Source organism: Pristiophorus japonicus, chromosome 6 (assembly GCF_044704955.1).
Source record: "Pristiophorus japonicus isolate sPriJap1 chromosome 6, sPriJap1.hap1, whole genome shotgun sequence".
NCBI lineage: Eukaryota > Metazoa > Chordata > Chondrichthyes > Pristiophoridae > Pristiophorus > Pristiophorus japonicus.
The window spans coordinates 207,846,446-207,862,560 of NC_091982.1; positions in this window are offsets into that span (position 1 = coordinate 207,846,446).

Genomic DNA, 16,115 nt, shown 5'->3' on the forward strand with positions numbered 1-16,115 from the left:
TATAAAGGGAGGTCCCACGCAGGGTCAGCACTCCTTGGTCCTGGGAATAAAGGTTCAGGTCACGTAGTGACCTTGTCTGTAGTACATGCCTCATGTAATTCCATAGTAAGGTGTAAGGACACCACATTTTGCGACGAGAAACAGGAATCAACGACCCACGAGGATGGCCACCGGTAGCACAGAGGAACGGTACTGTGTTGGTGAGGACTGGGACGATTTCATTGAGAGGCCCCAGCAGAGCTTTGTCACGAAGGACTGGCTGGGAGAGGAAGCAGCTGGCAAGCGGAGGGCGCATCTACTGACCAGCTGTGGATCCAAGACGTATGCGCTGATGAAAGACCTGCTCGCACCCGAGAAGCCGGCGGACAAGTCCTTTGAAGAGCTCAGCACACTGATCGGTGAGCACCTCAAACCAGAGAGCAGTATACACATGGCCCGGCACCAGTTCTATACACACCGGCTTAGGGAGGGACAAAGCATATCTGACTTCGTTGTGGACCTTCGGCGTTTGGCCAGCCTCTGAAAGTTCACAGACGCCTGCATGGGGGAGATGTGAAGGGATTTCTTCATGGAGGGCATTGGTCATGCCGGGATTTTCAGGAAGCTTATTGAAACCAAGGACTTGACTTTGGAAAGGGCAGTGTTGATAGCTCAGACCTTCAAGGCAGGGGAAGAGGAGACCAAGATAATTTACGCGTGCAGCACTGGTTCCAACGTGGCAATGGACCAGGGAGTTAACATTGTAAACGCGACTCAGAACCCCACAGGCAGGCAAGGGCAATTCGACACTGCCCAGGCAGCAACAGACTCTCGGGTGGGCCAGCATCAGAGACAATGGCAGGGGGATCGGCAATTCACGCCATCACAAGGGACAATGCGTCCCGAGATGGGACCATTGATACTCACCAACAGAGTGCTCAGGAGTAATCAAAGAGACAATCAGAGAGGAATACCTGGTAACAGTTCCTTTGTTCACAACAATCTCAGCTCATGCTGGAGGTGCGGTGGCAGACATGCTGCGAAAACCTGTAGGTTTCAACAATTTATCTGTAGAAACTGTAACTTCAGTGAACATTTGGCCAGGATGTGCAGAAAGTCCATAGCGAGGCTAGTCTATGAGGCAGAGGAACCAGACAAGGGGTCTGCAAGGCAGGTTGATGCTTAGGGCAAAGCTATGGATGCTGAAGTCCAGCGGGTTCATGTGGCAGACATCCACAGCTCATATACCAAAACGCCACCTATGAAGATGAAAGTCCTATTAATTGGAATCTCTGTGTGCATGGAGCTGGACACAGGAGCCAGCCAGTCACTTATGAGTGCCCAACAATTTGAAAAACTATGGCCACTCAAAGCTAACAGGCCCAAACTGGAATGCATTGACACACAGTTACGGATGTACACCAGAGAGATCACCCCAGTGCTAGGCAGTGCAAACTTGGTGGTCACACACAATGGGTTGGAGAACCGGCTGCCACTCTGGATTATCCCGAGGAATGGTCCCGTGCTTTTGGGGAGGAGCTGGTTAGCCAAGATGAACTGGAAATGGGGGGATGTGCAGGCCATTTCATCTGTGGAGTGAAGTTCATGCTCACAGGTCCTACAGAAATTCAATTCACTTTTTCAACCAGGTGTTGGGACTTTTAAGGGCACCAAAGTAGTGATACGCATCACCCTGGACATCAGACCAGTGCACCATCAAGCCAGAGCCGTGCCGTATGTGATGCAGGAGAGAATTGAGAGTGAGTTGGACAGGCTGCTAAGAGAGGGCATAATTTTGCCTGTTGAATTCAGTGACTGTGCAAGCCCCATCGTTCCTGTCCTCAAAGCGGATGGCTCGGTCAGGATTTGTGGCGACGACAAGGCCACCATCAACCGAGTGTCACTAGAGGACCAATATCCGCTTCCTAGAGCGGAGGATCTTTTTGCCATGCTGGCAGGTGGCAAGCTGTTCACCAAGTTTGTCCTCATTTCAGCCTACATGACTCAGGAACTGGCTGAAGAATCCAAGCTTCTGACCACCATCACTACGAACATGGGGCTATTTGTTTACAACAGGTGTCCATTTGGCATTCGTTCAGCGGCCGCTATCTTCCAGAGAAACATGGAAAGCTTGCTTAAATCCATTCCTGGAACAATCGTATTCCAAGATGACATTCTAATCATGGGTCGAGACACTGAGGAACACCTCCGTAACCTGGAGGAGGTGCTATGCCGACTGGATCGGGTAGGCTTGCGGCTGAAAAAGGCCAAGTGTGTGTTTTTGGCCCCAGAGATCGAGTTTTTGGACAGGAGGGTTGCCGCAGGTGGGATCCGGCCGGTCGAATCCAAAACGGAGGTGATCCGTCGTGCGCCCAGGCCAGGCAACACATCGGAGTAGTGTTCATTTCTGAGACTATTGAACTATTTCGGGAACTTTCTGCCGAACTTAAGCACATTGTTGGAGCCGCTACACATGTTCCTGTGTAAGGGTTGTGAATGGTTTTGGGGTGATTGTCAAGAACGGGTTTTCAATCGGGTGCGAAACCTGCTTTGTTCTAACAAGCTGTTGACCCTGTACGACCCCTGTAAGAAACTGGTTTTAACATGTGGTGCATCATCCTATGGGGTTGGGTGCGTGTTGCAGCAGAGTAATGATGAGGGCCAACTCCAACCTATGGCTTATGCCTCCAGGTCGTTCTCCCAGGCAGAACGGGGATATGGGACGGTTGAAAAAGAAGCACTCGCATGCGTCTATGGCGTGAAAAAGATGCACCAGTACCTTTTCGGCAGAAGGTTCGAGTTAGAAATGGACCACAAGCCGTTAACATCCCTGTTGTCCGACAGCAAGGCTGTCAATGTCAATGCGTCCGCTCGCATACAGCGGTGGGCCCTCACGCTGGCTGCGTATGACTATACCATACGGCACCGGCCAGGCACCGAAAATTGCGCTGACGCGCTCAGCAGGCTCCCACTGGCGACTACTGAGGGGGCGTCGGAGCAAAGCACGGAGATGGTCATGGCCATTGAGGCTTTCGACACCACAGGCTCCCCCATCACAGCCCGCCAGTTCAAAATCTGGACCAACAGATATTCCCTCCTATCCGTGATAAAGAAATGTGTCCTGACTGGGGATTGGGCGCCCACACAAGGAGCGTGCCCCGAGGAGCTCAGACCATTTCACAGACGGATGGACGAGCTATCCATCCAAGCCGACTACCTAGTAGGGGGCAGCCGGGTAGTCATGCCCCAGAAGGGAAGGGAAGCATTCATCAGGGAACTCCACAGCGAGCACCCAGGCATCATGCTAATGAAGGCCATTGCCCGGTCACATGTATGGTGGCCGGGAATTGACTCAGACCTGGAACACTGTGTTCACAGGTGCATGACGTGTGCCCAGCTGGGAAATGCCCCCAGGGAGGCCCCACTCAGCCTGTGGCTCATGCCCACCAGGCCATGGTCACGTATTCACGTAGACTACGCGGGCCCGTTCATGGGAAAAAAGTTCCTCATTGTTGTCGATGCATACTCGAAATGGATCGAGTACATCATATTGAATTCGTGCACGTCATCCACCACTGTGGAGAGTCTGCTTGCCGGACATCCTGGTTAGTGCCATTGGCCCGTGTTTCACTAGCTATGAATTCCAGGAGTTTATGTCGGGTAATGGCATCAAACATGTCAGGACAGCACCGATCAAGCCGGCTTTCAATGGCCAGGCGGAACGCGTGGTCAAATCATAAAACAGGGCATGCTCCAAATTCAAGGGCCCTCCCTTCAGATCCGCCAATCGCGCCTCCTGCTGGCCTATAGATCCCGCCCACATTCACTCACGAGAGTCCCGCCCGCGGAACTACGCCGCTGTCCCTCATTCATCCAGCCCTGTCAGACGTTGTTGAAGGCAAGCGGCAGTCCCAAATCGAGTGCCATGATCGTAACTCAGTGGGGAGGTGGATAGAAATCGATGACCCTGTATTCGTTCTCAATCATGCTTTGGGACCCAAGTGGCTTGAGGGTACTGTAATTGACAAAGAGGGGAATAGGGTCATAGTGGTCAGACTTAATAATGGGCAGATATGCCGCAAACATCTGGACCAAGTAAAGAAAAGATTCAGCATGGACACTGAGGAACCTGAGGAAGATCATGAGATGTTACCCACACCACTGCCAATGAATGAGCAACAAGGACATTCACCAGCATGCACAGTCCCTGCGGCCAGCCCGGACAGGCTGGAATCACCTCAGGTGACAGAGACGCATGCCAAGGCTCAACCACGAGAGCCCCAACTGCGGCGCTCCACGAGAGAGCGTCGACCGCCTGAAAGACTCAATCTTTGACCCAAAGACGTTGGGGGGAGGTGATGTCATGCTTGTAACCTTCAGATAACTGTAACCATTATGTAACAACACTGTACACTGTATGCAACTGAGAAATGCACACCTTGACCACAGCGGGTGAACTGGTGGGAGACACTCCTCACCTGGTCATCCAGGTCTATAAAGGGTGGTCCCACGCAGGGTCAGCACTCCTTGGTCCTGGGAATAAAGGTTCAGGTCACGTAGTGACCTTGCCTTCAGTAGATGCCTCGTGTGATTCTGTAGTAAGGTGTAAGGACACCACAGGAGTAGGCCATTCGGCCCTTCGAGCCTGCACCACCATTCAATAAGATCATGGCTGATCATTCCCTCGGTACCCCTTTCCTGCTTTGTTTCCATACCCCTTGATCCCTTTTGCCGTAAGGGCCATATCTAACTCTCTCTTGAATATATCCAATGAACTGGCATCAACAACTCTCTGCGGCAGGGAATTCCACAGGTTAACAACTCTCTGAGTGAAGAAATTTCTCCTCATCTCAGTCCTAAATGGCCTACCCCTTATCCCAAGACTGTGTCCCCTGTTTCTGGACTTCCCCAACATCGGGAACATTCTTTCCGCATCTAACCTGTCCAGTCCCGTCAGAATCTTGTAAGTTTCTATGAGATCCCCTCGCGTCCTTCTAAACTCCAGTGTATAAAGGCACAGTTGGTCCAGTCTCTCCTCATATGTCAGTCCCGCCATCCCGGGAATCAGTCTGGTGAACCTTCGCTGCACTCCCTCAACAGCAAGAACGTCCTTCCTCAGATTAGGAGACCAAAATTGAACACAATATTCCAGGTGAAGCCTCACCAAGGCCCTGTACAACTGCAGTAAGACCTCCCTGCTCCTATACTCAAATCCCCTAGCTATGAAGGCCAACATACCATTTGCCTTCTTCACCACCTGCTGTACCTGCATGCCAATGACTGATGAACCATGACACCCAGGTCTCATTGCACCTCCCCCTTTCCTAATCTGCCGCCATTCAGATAATATTCTGCCTTTGTGTTTTTGCCCCCAAAGTGGATAACCTCACATTTATCTACATTATACTGCAGCTGCCATGCATTTGCCCACTCATCTAACCTGTCCAAGTAACCCTGCAGCCTTTTAGCGTCCCCCTCACAGCTCACACCACCACCCAGTTTAGTGTCATCTGCAAACTTGGAGATATTACACTCAATTCCTTCATCTAAATCTTTAATGTATATTGTAAAGAGCTGGGGTCCCAGCACTGAGCCCTGCGGTACTCCACTAGTCACTGCCTGCCATTCTGAAAAGGACCCGTTTATCCCGCCTCTCTGCTTCCTGTCTGCCAACCAATTCTCTATCCACGTCAGTACCTTACCCCCAATACCGTGTGCTTTGATTTTGCACACTAATCTCTTGTGTCGGACCTTGTCAAAACCCTTTTGAAAGTCCATATACACCACATCCACTGGTTCTCCCGAGTCCACTCGACTAGTTACATCCACAAAAAATTCCAGAAGATTTGTCAAGCATGATTTCCCTTTCATAATCCATGCTGACTTGGACCGATCCTGTCACTGCTTTCCAAGTGCACTGCTATTTCATCTTTAATAACTGATTCCAACATTTTCCCCACTACTGATGTCAGGCTAACCGGTCTATAATTCCCTGTTTTCTCTCTCCCTCCTTTTTTAAACAGTGGTGTTACATTAGCTATCCTCCAGTCCACAGGAACTGATCCAGAGTCGATAGACTGTTGGAAAATGATCACCAATGCATCCACTATTTCTATGGCCACTTCCTTAAGTACTCTGGGGTGCAGACTATCAGGCTCCTGGGATTTATCAGCCTTCAATCCCATCAATTTCCTTAACACACTTTCCCGCTTTATAAGGATATCCTTCAGTTCCTCCTTCTCACTAGACCCTTGGTCCCCCCAGTATTTCCGGAAGTTTATTTGTGTCTTCCTTCGTGAAAACAGAACCAACGTATTTGTTTAACTGGTCCGCCAATTCTTTGTTCCCCATTATAAATTCACCTGAATCTGACTGCAAGGGACCTACATTTGTTTTCACTAATCTTTTTCTCTTCACATATCTATAGAAGCTTTTGCAGTCAATTTTTATGTTCCCAGCAAGCTTCCGCTCAAACTCTATTTTCCTCTCTGGCGACCCCAATATCCTCCACAACCCTCCACAATGTTCCCCCGACGCACGATCTCTCCTGCCCTCCTCCTTGCTCCCCAGCTGCGGTTTTGTGCCTCAGCCACTCCCACCCGACAGCCAGCCAGCCTTTCAATCTGGTTAGTTATCGCCTGGGAAATGAAGTCAAAATATTGAAATGAAGTCCTGCCATTAAATAAAGAACAGACCTATGAATGATTGTAATAACATGTGTTCAGCAGATGGACAGAGTGGATTTGTTGAGGGTGACTATGAGGGAAAGACATGAAATTACATAAGGATGAAGGTGGCTGATTTTGGTGGAGTATAGTTGGGAATGTGAAGAAGTGCATAGAAAGAGACAGATGTATGCAACTGCAAGGTGAGTGGGTGTGAGGAGTGATGTGATGGTGTAGGCTTGATATGGCAGGGGGAAGGAGTAGAGGGATGTGCTTATCCAGATGTCAGTGAATGTGCCAGTGTACTCAGCTTTCCTGTCCTCCTTAGGTCATTAAACCACTTCCTGCACTGAATCCAGGGGTGGAATTGAAACCCGCAAACAATGGGTGGGTTGGAAGGCGAGGACTTCTGAATACAGGAGGCAAGCTCTCGGTGCTTCTCCCTGCTAATATCGGTACCTTTGTCTCTGTTCATGCTGTTGGAATTTTAATGGCTTTATGTACCTTTACTGACAATTTCAGAGAGATATGTATGTGAAGCACCCAGATTTCTCTGTTCATCTTCAACCTTCATTGTCTTTCTATTGAGTGTATACTCCTATTACATGGTTTTCCTCCCAAAATGTATTAATCCAGATTTAAACACATTAGGCGATAATTTGCAGTCTCCAAGTGCGTGGACGAGGTGCGCACACGCTTGTAAGGGCTGCGCAAGTTCCAGGTTTAGGCATACGCTGTGCATGCGGTAAAACCCGGAACTTGCGATCTGTCAAGAATCATCTTGACAGATCATATGAATCCCCAAGAAAAGGGCATTTGCGAATGCAGAGTTGGGCTATTTGCAAACTTTTGCTCAAAGAATGCCCTTAAAACCCGACGTAGGGCTGAACTTTACCAATGTAAGGGGTTGAAATTCGGTGCGGCCATTTTTGAGGCGGTGACACCGGCTGAGTGCTGATTTTAACGTCAGGCGGGAGGTGATGCCTCAAACTGCAAAATTTAGTTTTGCTGCCCAAAGATGAGAGAGCAGTGTTAAAAGTGGTGCTGCACGCTCATCCTCAAGCGGCATCTCAAAAGGCCTACCGAATTTCCCCACGGTAGGCTGCCGGCATGCAAGATGAAAAAATTGAAAGAAAAGTTTCCAACACTTTCCTGTACCCTCACCCACACTTCCCCACTGGTCCCATTAATCCATAAATGCTGAAAAAAAACATAACCACTTACCTTGATCCCTGGACACTACCGCCCTGGGATCCCCGATGTCCCACTAGCTTTTCCAGACTGTACGAAAGTCTGCCGTACTTACCAAATTTCGCAGTGGCGACGGCAAGGGGGCCTTGCGCGCTTGCTGATGTCACCACGTGGGTGGCGGCAGAGCATGCAGCGGTAGGTTTTGGTGCCGACCCACTGCTCAACTCAATTTTCCATGAGCCAAGGAACCCGGTCCCTGCCGACGGTCAGCACTTAGCCGCCCGTTAGCTGTCCCTTGCTGGTAAGAAACCAAATTTTGACCCCTAAGAGTTTTAAAAACAGAAAAATAAAATGTTATCGATAATTTATACTGTTAAAAACCTGTGAAATAAGGTAAGTTTATTTTTCGCCCCTTTAAAATGTGTAAATTTATTTTGCAAAAAATTAAAATTTTGTTTGAAATATTTAATTAATTGCCATTTTAATTTATATTAAATATGTGGTTTTTTAATTTTATTTATTTGAAGTGTAAAGGTGTATTTGGGGTATTCCCATTCATGCAAAATGAGGTTTCCGTACATACGGATTCTGAGCCATATAGGAGGGCGCGTATCACTACTGCTCTGTAGACCAAAAGCTTGGTGCTGGATTTGAGGTCCTGGCAAGTGAGCCCCATGTGGGCAGAGCAAACGCTTCAAGGACATTCTCAAAGCCTCCATGATAAAGTGCAACGTCCCCACCGACTCCTGGGAATCCCTGGCCCATGACCACCCAAAATGGAGGAAGAGCATCCGGGAGGGCACTGATCATCTCGCGTCATCGAAACATAGAAACATAGAAAATAGGTGCAGGAGTAGGCCATTCGGCCCTTCGAGCCTGCACTACCATTCAATAAGATCATGGCTGATCTTCCCCTCAGTACCCCTTTCCTGCTTTCTCTCCATATCCCTTGATCCCTTTAGCCATAAGGGCCATATCTAACTCCCTCTTGAATATATCCAATGAACTGGCATCAACAACTCTCTGAGTGAAGAAGTTTCTCCTCATCTCAGTCCTAAATAGCCTACTCCTTATCCTAAGACTGTGTCCCCTGTTTCTGGACTTCCCCATCCTCGGGAACATTCTTCCCGCATCTAACCTGTGCAGTCCCATCAGAATCTTGTAAGTTTCTATGAGATCCCCTCATCCTTCGAAACTTCAGAGTATAAAGGCCCAGTTGATCCAGTCTCCCCTCATAAGTCAGTCCCGCCATCCCGGAAATCAGTCTGGTGAATCTTCGCTGCACTTCCTCAATAGTCCTTCCTCAGATTAGGAGACCAAAACTGAACACAATATTCCAGGTGAAACCTCACCAAGGCCCTGTACAACTGCAGTAAGATCTCCCTGCTCCGATACTCAAATCCCCTAGCTATGAATGCCAACATACCACTTGCCTTCTTCACCGTCTGCTGTATGTGCATGCCAACTTTCAATGACTGATGAACCATGGCACCCAGTTCTCGTTGCACCTCCCCCTTTCCTAATCTGCCACGATTCAGTTAATATTCTGCCTTTGTATTTTTGCCCCCAAAGTGGATAACCTCACATTCATCCACATTATACTGCATCTGCCATGCATTTGCCCACTCACCTAACCTGTCCAAGTCACCCTGCAGCCTTTTAGCATCCTCCTCACAGCTCACACCACCCAGTTTACTGTCATTTGCAAACTTGGAGATATTACACTCATGTCCTTCATCTAAATCATTAACGTATATTATAAAGAGCTGGGGTCCCAGCACTGAGCCCTGCGGCACTCCACTAGTCACTGCCTGCCATTCTGAAAAGGACCCATTCATCCCGACTCTCTGCTTCTTGTCTGCCAACCAGTTCTCTATCCACATCAGTACATTACCCCCAATACCATGTGCTTTGATTTTCGCACACCAATCTCTTGTGTGGGACCTTGTCAAAATCCTTTTGAAAGTCCAAATACACCACATCCACTGGTTCTCCTGAGTCCACTCTACTAGTTACATCCACAAAAAATTCCAGAAGATTTGTCAAGCATGATTTCCCTTTCATAAATCCATGCTGACTTGGACCGATCCTGTCACTGCTTTCCAAATGCGCTGCTGTTTCATCTTTAATAATTGATTCCAACATTTTCCCCACTACTGATGTCAGGCTAACTGGTCTATAATTACACGTTTTCTCTCTCCCTCCTTTTTTAAACAGTGGTGTTACATTAGCTACCCTCCAGTTCAAAGGAACTGATCCAGATTCGATAGACTGTTGGAAAATGATCACCAATGCATCCACTGTTTTTATGGCCACTTCCTTAAGTACCCTGGGATGCAGACTATCAGGCCCCGGGGATTTATCGGCCTTCAATCCCATCAATTTCTCTAACACAATTTCCTGCTTTATAAGGATATCCTTCAGTTCCTCCTTCTCACTAGATCTTCGGTCTCCCAGTATTTCCGGAAGGTTATTTGTGACTTCCTTCGTGAAAACAGAACCAAAGTATTTGTTTAACTGGTCTGCCATTTCTTTGTTCCCCATTATAAATTCACCTGAATCTGACTGCAAGGGACCTACGGTTGTTTTCACGAATCCTTTTCTCTTCACATATCCATAGAAACTTTTGCAGTCAGTTTTTATGTTCCCAGCAAGCTTTTTATGTCCCATCACCGAGCGCAAGCAGGAACCAAGCGTAGACAGCGGCAGGAATGTGCGTCAACACAGGCGCCCCACCCACCCTTTCCTTCAACCACTGTCTGCCCCACCTGTGACAGAGACAGTCGGTCCCGCATTGGACTCTTCAGTCACCTGAGAACTCACTTTTAGAGTGGACGCAAGTCATCCGCGACTCCAAGGAACTGCCTATGATGATGATGAATGATTTGAATTAGGTCACCCACCTCTGCCGTTTGGGACGCTGCCGCACTTGCAAACACCCCTGAGGGAAATGCGCATGGGGTTGGGGTGACGGCATGCTCCCGATCCGCTCCAACTTATTTCTAGGTTCCCAACTGACCCGCCTCCGATCACACTCGCAGGGACCCGAGAAAATTCTGGCCACCGTATCACATGGAAAAATTAACAAATTCCCACGTGCAAAATTTTGCTGGCTTGATCCATGCCGCTGCTGAAGTTATTTTCATAAGATTAGAAAATCATTTGGACAAAATGCATTGCATCACTAGAGGAGAATAAAGTGAGGCACACTATCGCAGCACAGCTGCATCCAAACCATTTAAAAAGGAATTTATATTCTCTTAACATGCGCTGGATTTCATTGAAAGTATTGAATGTGCTATAATGTGCACTCGGTTATCAAAAGCAGCTCTTAATAAAATTCATGTAGGCATCATCACAGATAAGCTACAAAGCATCATAGCTCCTCAGTGCCTAATAGCCACCTCTTGACAACACGGAAAGAGCAAGTAAAAACAATAAAACTGCTCCCATTAACTTCACAGTATGTATTCTAAAATTGGATACATACGAGTAATTTTAAGGTAATACGGGTACAGCGCCTAAAATACAGAATCCTCGGGACCGAAACTGTCCCGGACTTCGCGTTTTTCCGGACGTTCGAACGTGTGTCTGATGTCCGAAGTCTGGAAACGCCCGAGCCCAGGTTTGGGTATTTCTGGATTTCGGAACACCAGAAGCGGGTCCTGAGTCTGGAAGTGCCTGGGCCCAGGTTCCGATATTTCCAGTTTTTGGATGTCATTTTGTCGTTCTTCTCTTTGCAGGCTTGTAGGCCTCGCTTGTTCGCAACGCATGGTAAGTCTCCCTCTCTTGTTTTTGTACCTGTATGTTTTGGAAGGTAGACTGATGCCCTGTATACCTGTACCTGTACTTAAAAAGTTCTTAAAAGTTCTTAGGAACATTCTCTGTGTTAAAAGAGGCTTCTACCCTGTTGTGTATTTTCATCATGTAAGCTTCCCGGCACAGCGCAGCCTTGTACCTGTAGTCCTCGCTTCTTTGCAACACATGGTAAGTGCCCCTCTTTTGTTTTTGTACCTGTATGTTTTGGAAGGGAGTCTGATGCCCTGTACCCCTGTACAGCACTTGAATGCAAAGTTTGTAGGAACACACCGTGGGTTAAAAGAGACTACTATTTTTTTTCACCATACTAATGTGAGCTTCCCAGCCTGTATCCTTTGCTACCATCTTCAATTTTGAAAAGCATGAAATATAATAAATGTTTTTATTTGTAAAACAGTAAAGTTATGAAATATAAAACAGTAAATGAAGACGTTTATTTGGTAAACAGTGTAAAAATAAACAGGTAGAGTTACAATTGGCTGGAGGTTGTGCTTGAGTTAGAGGGCTCAGCTATGATGTCTGGGGCTGATGATGGGCCAGCAATAGGGTTATCAAATGTGGAAATTACTGGTGCCGTTGCACGCTGTAGGTCTCGGGCCTTCTGATGTGACATCTTTTGAAAGATATTTAATATTGTTGTTTGTTTAACTAATTTGGGCTTTTCTTTCACTAATTTTTCCTGAATTCTGTAGCCCTGCAGTATTTCTTCTTCACTTATGAAGCTTTGTTGCTCTAAGGTGTTAATTAATCCTTTACAAAGATTAATTGCTTTGTCATTGGGCACTTTTTTGACTTGATCACAGGCATCACAGGCATCAAAAGGTTAGTATGCAGGTACAGCAAGTGATCAGGAAGGCCAATGGAATCTTGGCCTTTATCGCAAAGGGGATGGAATATAAAAGCAGGGAAGTCTTGCTACAGTTGTACAGGAAATTGGTGAGGCCACACCTGGAATACTGTGTTCAATTTTGGTTTCCATATTTATGAAAGGATATACTTGTTTTGCAGGCAATTCAGAGAAGGTTCACAAGGTTGATTCCGGAGATGAGGGGTTTGTCTTATGAGGAAAGGTTGAGTAGGTTGGGCCTCTACTCATTGGAATTCAGAAGAATGAGAGGTGATCTTATCGAAACGTATAAGATTATGAGGGGGTTGACAAGGTGGATGCAGCGAGGATGTTTCCACAAATAGGTGAGACTAGAACTAGAGGACATAATCTTTGAATAAGGGGCCGCCCATTTAAAACTGAGATGAAGAGAAATTTGTAAATCTGTGGAATTCGCTGCCTCAGACAGTTGTGGAGCTGGGACATTGAATAAATTTAAGACAGAAATAGTTTCTTAAACGATAAGGGAATAAGGGGTTATGAGGAGCGGGCAGGGAGGTGGACCTGAGCCCATGATCGGATCAGCCATTTTCTTCCTTTTCTTCTGGATGCAAAATCTTCTGCATGATTTCGTCATCTGTCACTGCACAATGGGACCATCATTGCTGTGTCCATGACATCTGCAACATCGTCCTCATTCAATTCCTGCGCAGCTTTGCAAGTCAGTCCTCTTGCACAATCTAAAAGTTGAGCAATAATTGCTTTCTTCCTGTACACACGAAAGACTTGAAAGTCCTGAGGAGCATCATCAGCATCATCTTCAGCAAACATAGTTGATGGCCAGATGTTATGCCAAGTATTGACCAAGGTGTCTACAGTTACCAAGTTCCATGCGTCTGCAGCTGCCCATATGGCGTCCTTGATAGAGAAAGCTTTTGCGAATGTTTTTATTCCCATGCCTGTGTTCACAGCATTAAGCAAACACCTCATAAATTCGTTTTTGTAGAGACACTTCAACGATCTCAAAATTCCTTGGTCCATTGGCTGTATCAGTGATGTAACATTTGGAGGTAAGTAGATTCCATGGAAATTATATTTTACTGAAAGCTCAGCATAGGGATGTGCTGAGCAGTTGGCTAGCAGAAAGTATATTTTGCAGTTTTCCTCAAGGCCAGCATCTGTGCAATGAGCATGTGCCTGAGGGACAAAATGCTTCTCAAACCAGTTCAGAAAGTTTACCCTGGTTGCCCATGCTTTCTTATTGGTATAATAATGCACTGGCATTACTCTCAAACCCTTGAGACATCTTGGACACTGTCTTCTCCCAATGACCATCAGCTTACGCGTATGTGTTGCAGCCGCATTTGCGCAGCAAGTCAACCTATCCTTGGCGTCTTTTACACCTGCTGGCTGCGTTTCTTCTGCTGCTGCTAATGTATTTCGCGGTACGTAGTGCCAAAACAGTGCTGTCTTGTCAGCATTGTACATTTGCTCAGGTGAAAGGTTTTCATTAGCAATTAGTTTGATGAACTCATCAATATAATTTTCAGCTGCCTCATGATCTGCTGAGGCTTTCTCACCACATACTTCATGTTACCTGATGCCATGACGCCTTTTAAATTTGGCTAGCCAACCAGAAGAGTACTCGCAATAAGCTTTCTCTATCAAGGACGCCATATGGGCAGCTGCAGAAGCATGGAACTTGGTAACTGTAGACACCTTGGTCAATACTTGGCATAACATCTGGCCATCAACTATGTTTGCTGAAGATGATGCTGCTGCAATAAGGGAACACGCCCAGACCCCGAGCCCATTGACAGAATCAACTGCCACTTACACGCCAATACCCAGACCAGCCTCTGAAGAGCCCCAAGCCGCGCCCTCCACATTGCCACCTGGGCCCTCTGTTACTGTTGTAATTGTTGTTCTCAAATTAAAATATTTTTCTAAGTTATGTAAATTTACAAGTTTAAAAGTTAGTAAGTGATCTTAAAGTTTTCAAGTGATCTTAAAATTTGTAAGTGATCGTAACTGAAAACATTAATGTTTGATACAAGAATAATTTTATTAAAATTAAGTTAAGTACAAAGAACTGTTTGTTAAACTTTTGAATAAAATATATTTTACATTAAATCTGAATCATTTTCATTATTTGTTCCATTATTAATACAGAGGCAGGACAGGTTCTTTGTTTTCTCTACCCAAGGTCTGTATGGATGGACCACACCCAGATCTTGTGACTTCTCCTCCCCCCCTCCCACCCCCACCTCATTGCAGTCTTGTGACTTCTCCCTTTCTCCCCCCCTCCCCCAAACTCATTGCAGTCTTGTGCCTAGTGCAACAGCCTTCCGATCAATACCTCCCTCCCCGGGCTCAGTGCAGAATCCTTCAGATCGCCACCTCTAACTCCCCCCCAGACTTGTTTTCCAGCCGAGCCCTGAAACCCTGTGTCCGGGCGCGGGGCCAATTCTGATGGCCGACACTACTAAGCCCTGCTTGAAGACATTCGGTCTTGGTATGTGAGTTAAAAAAAATGAAAACTTCAGAAATCCAAGAAACTTCCATGTACTCCGTTGAAAGGTAAAAAAAAGTTGAACTTTATTTTGGATATTTCAAGTGTTAGAGACTCCCTCCAAATACTTCAATGAAAAACAATGGCGTCTTTCAGCGGCGATTTTTCAATGTGCGTTGCTTTCTGTTAACTCACCAGAAGGTTTTTCGGGAGTGGCCAGATATGCCGACCTGGGATAAAAAATTTTTGGGCAAACTGCAAAAAATGCTGAAAACTGCCGCAGACATGACGTCAAAAAAACCTAACATAGAAAACTCGTAAATAAAGCAGTTACGCCAGTGCAGATTCCAGGGGGGGATCTTTTAATTAAATAATTACATCAGAAAAAACGGCACGCACTAAAAAAACGGTGCAAATGACCCAAGAAAATGGAGCCCATCCTTTTTAATAAAAAAGCAAATTACTGCAGATGCTGGAATCTGAAATAAAAACAGAAAATCCTGGAAATCTCAGCGGGTCAGGCAGCTTCTGTGGAGAGAAACAGAGTTAACATTGCAGATCGATGATGCTTCATCAGAACTCAGGAATTTTCTGTTTTTATATCCTTTCTAAGGTGAGGTACCCTGAAACATACAAGTGCGTGAGATGTGGTCTGAACAGTGCTTTGTATAGCTGCAGCAAAAATCCACCCATTTATATTCTAACCTTCTAGTTAGAAAAGCTAACATTTCATTAGCCATTTTGATTATTTTACATACCTGACCATTACATTTTAGTGGTCTGTGTACATGGATCCCTAAATCTCTTTGGACTGCCACTGTTCCTAGCTTTTCTCAATTTATAAAATACTCAGATCTATCCTTTATGGGTCATACTTACCTGCGTTGAAATCCATCTGCGACAGTTCTGCTCATATTTTCTTTCTTAAGCGGTCCCTCAAATTGAGGATGACTTGCTTCCACACCAAAAAGGGATGAGTTCAATGAGTTCACAGGTGTTTCAATGAAGGACCTCATATTTCAGGTCCCGAAGGGTGGAAGGTGCCTGTGCATGGATGTTTTTAACGGGTGGTGGCCGTTGCACACCAGCCACCCCACGGGCTTGACAGAGCTAGGTCTTGGTC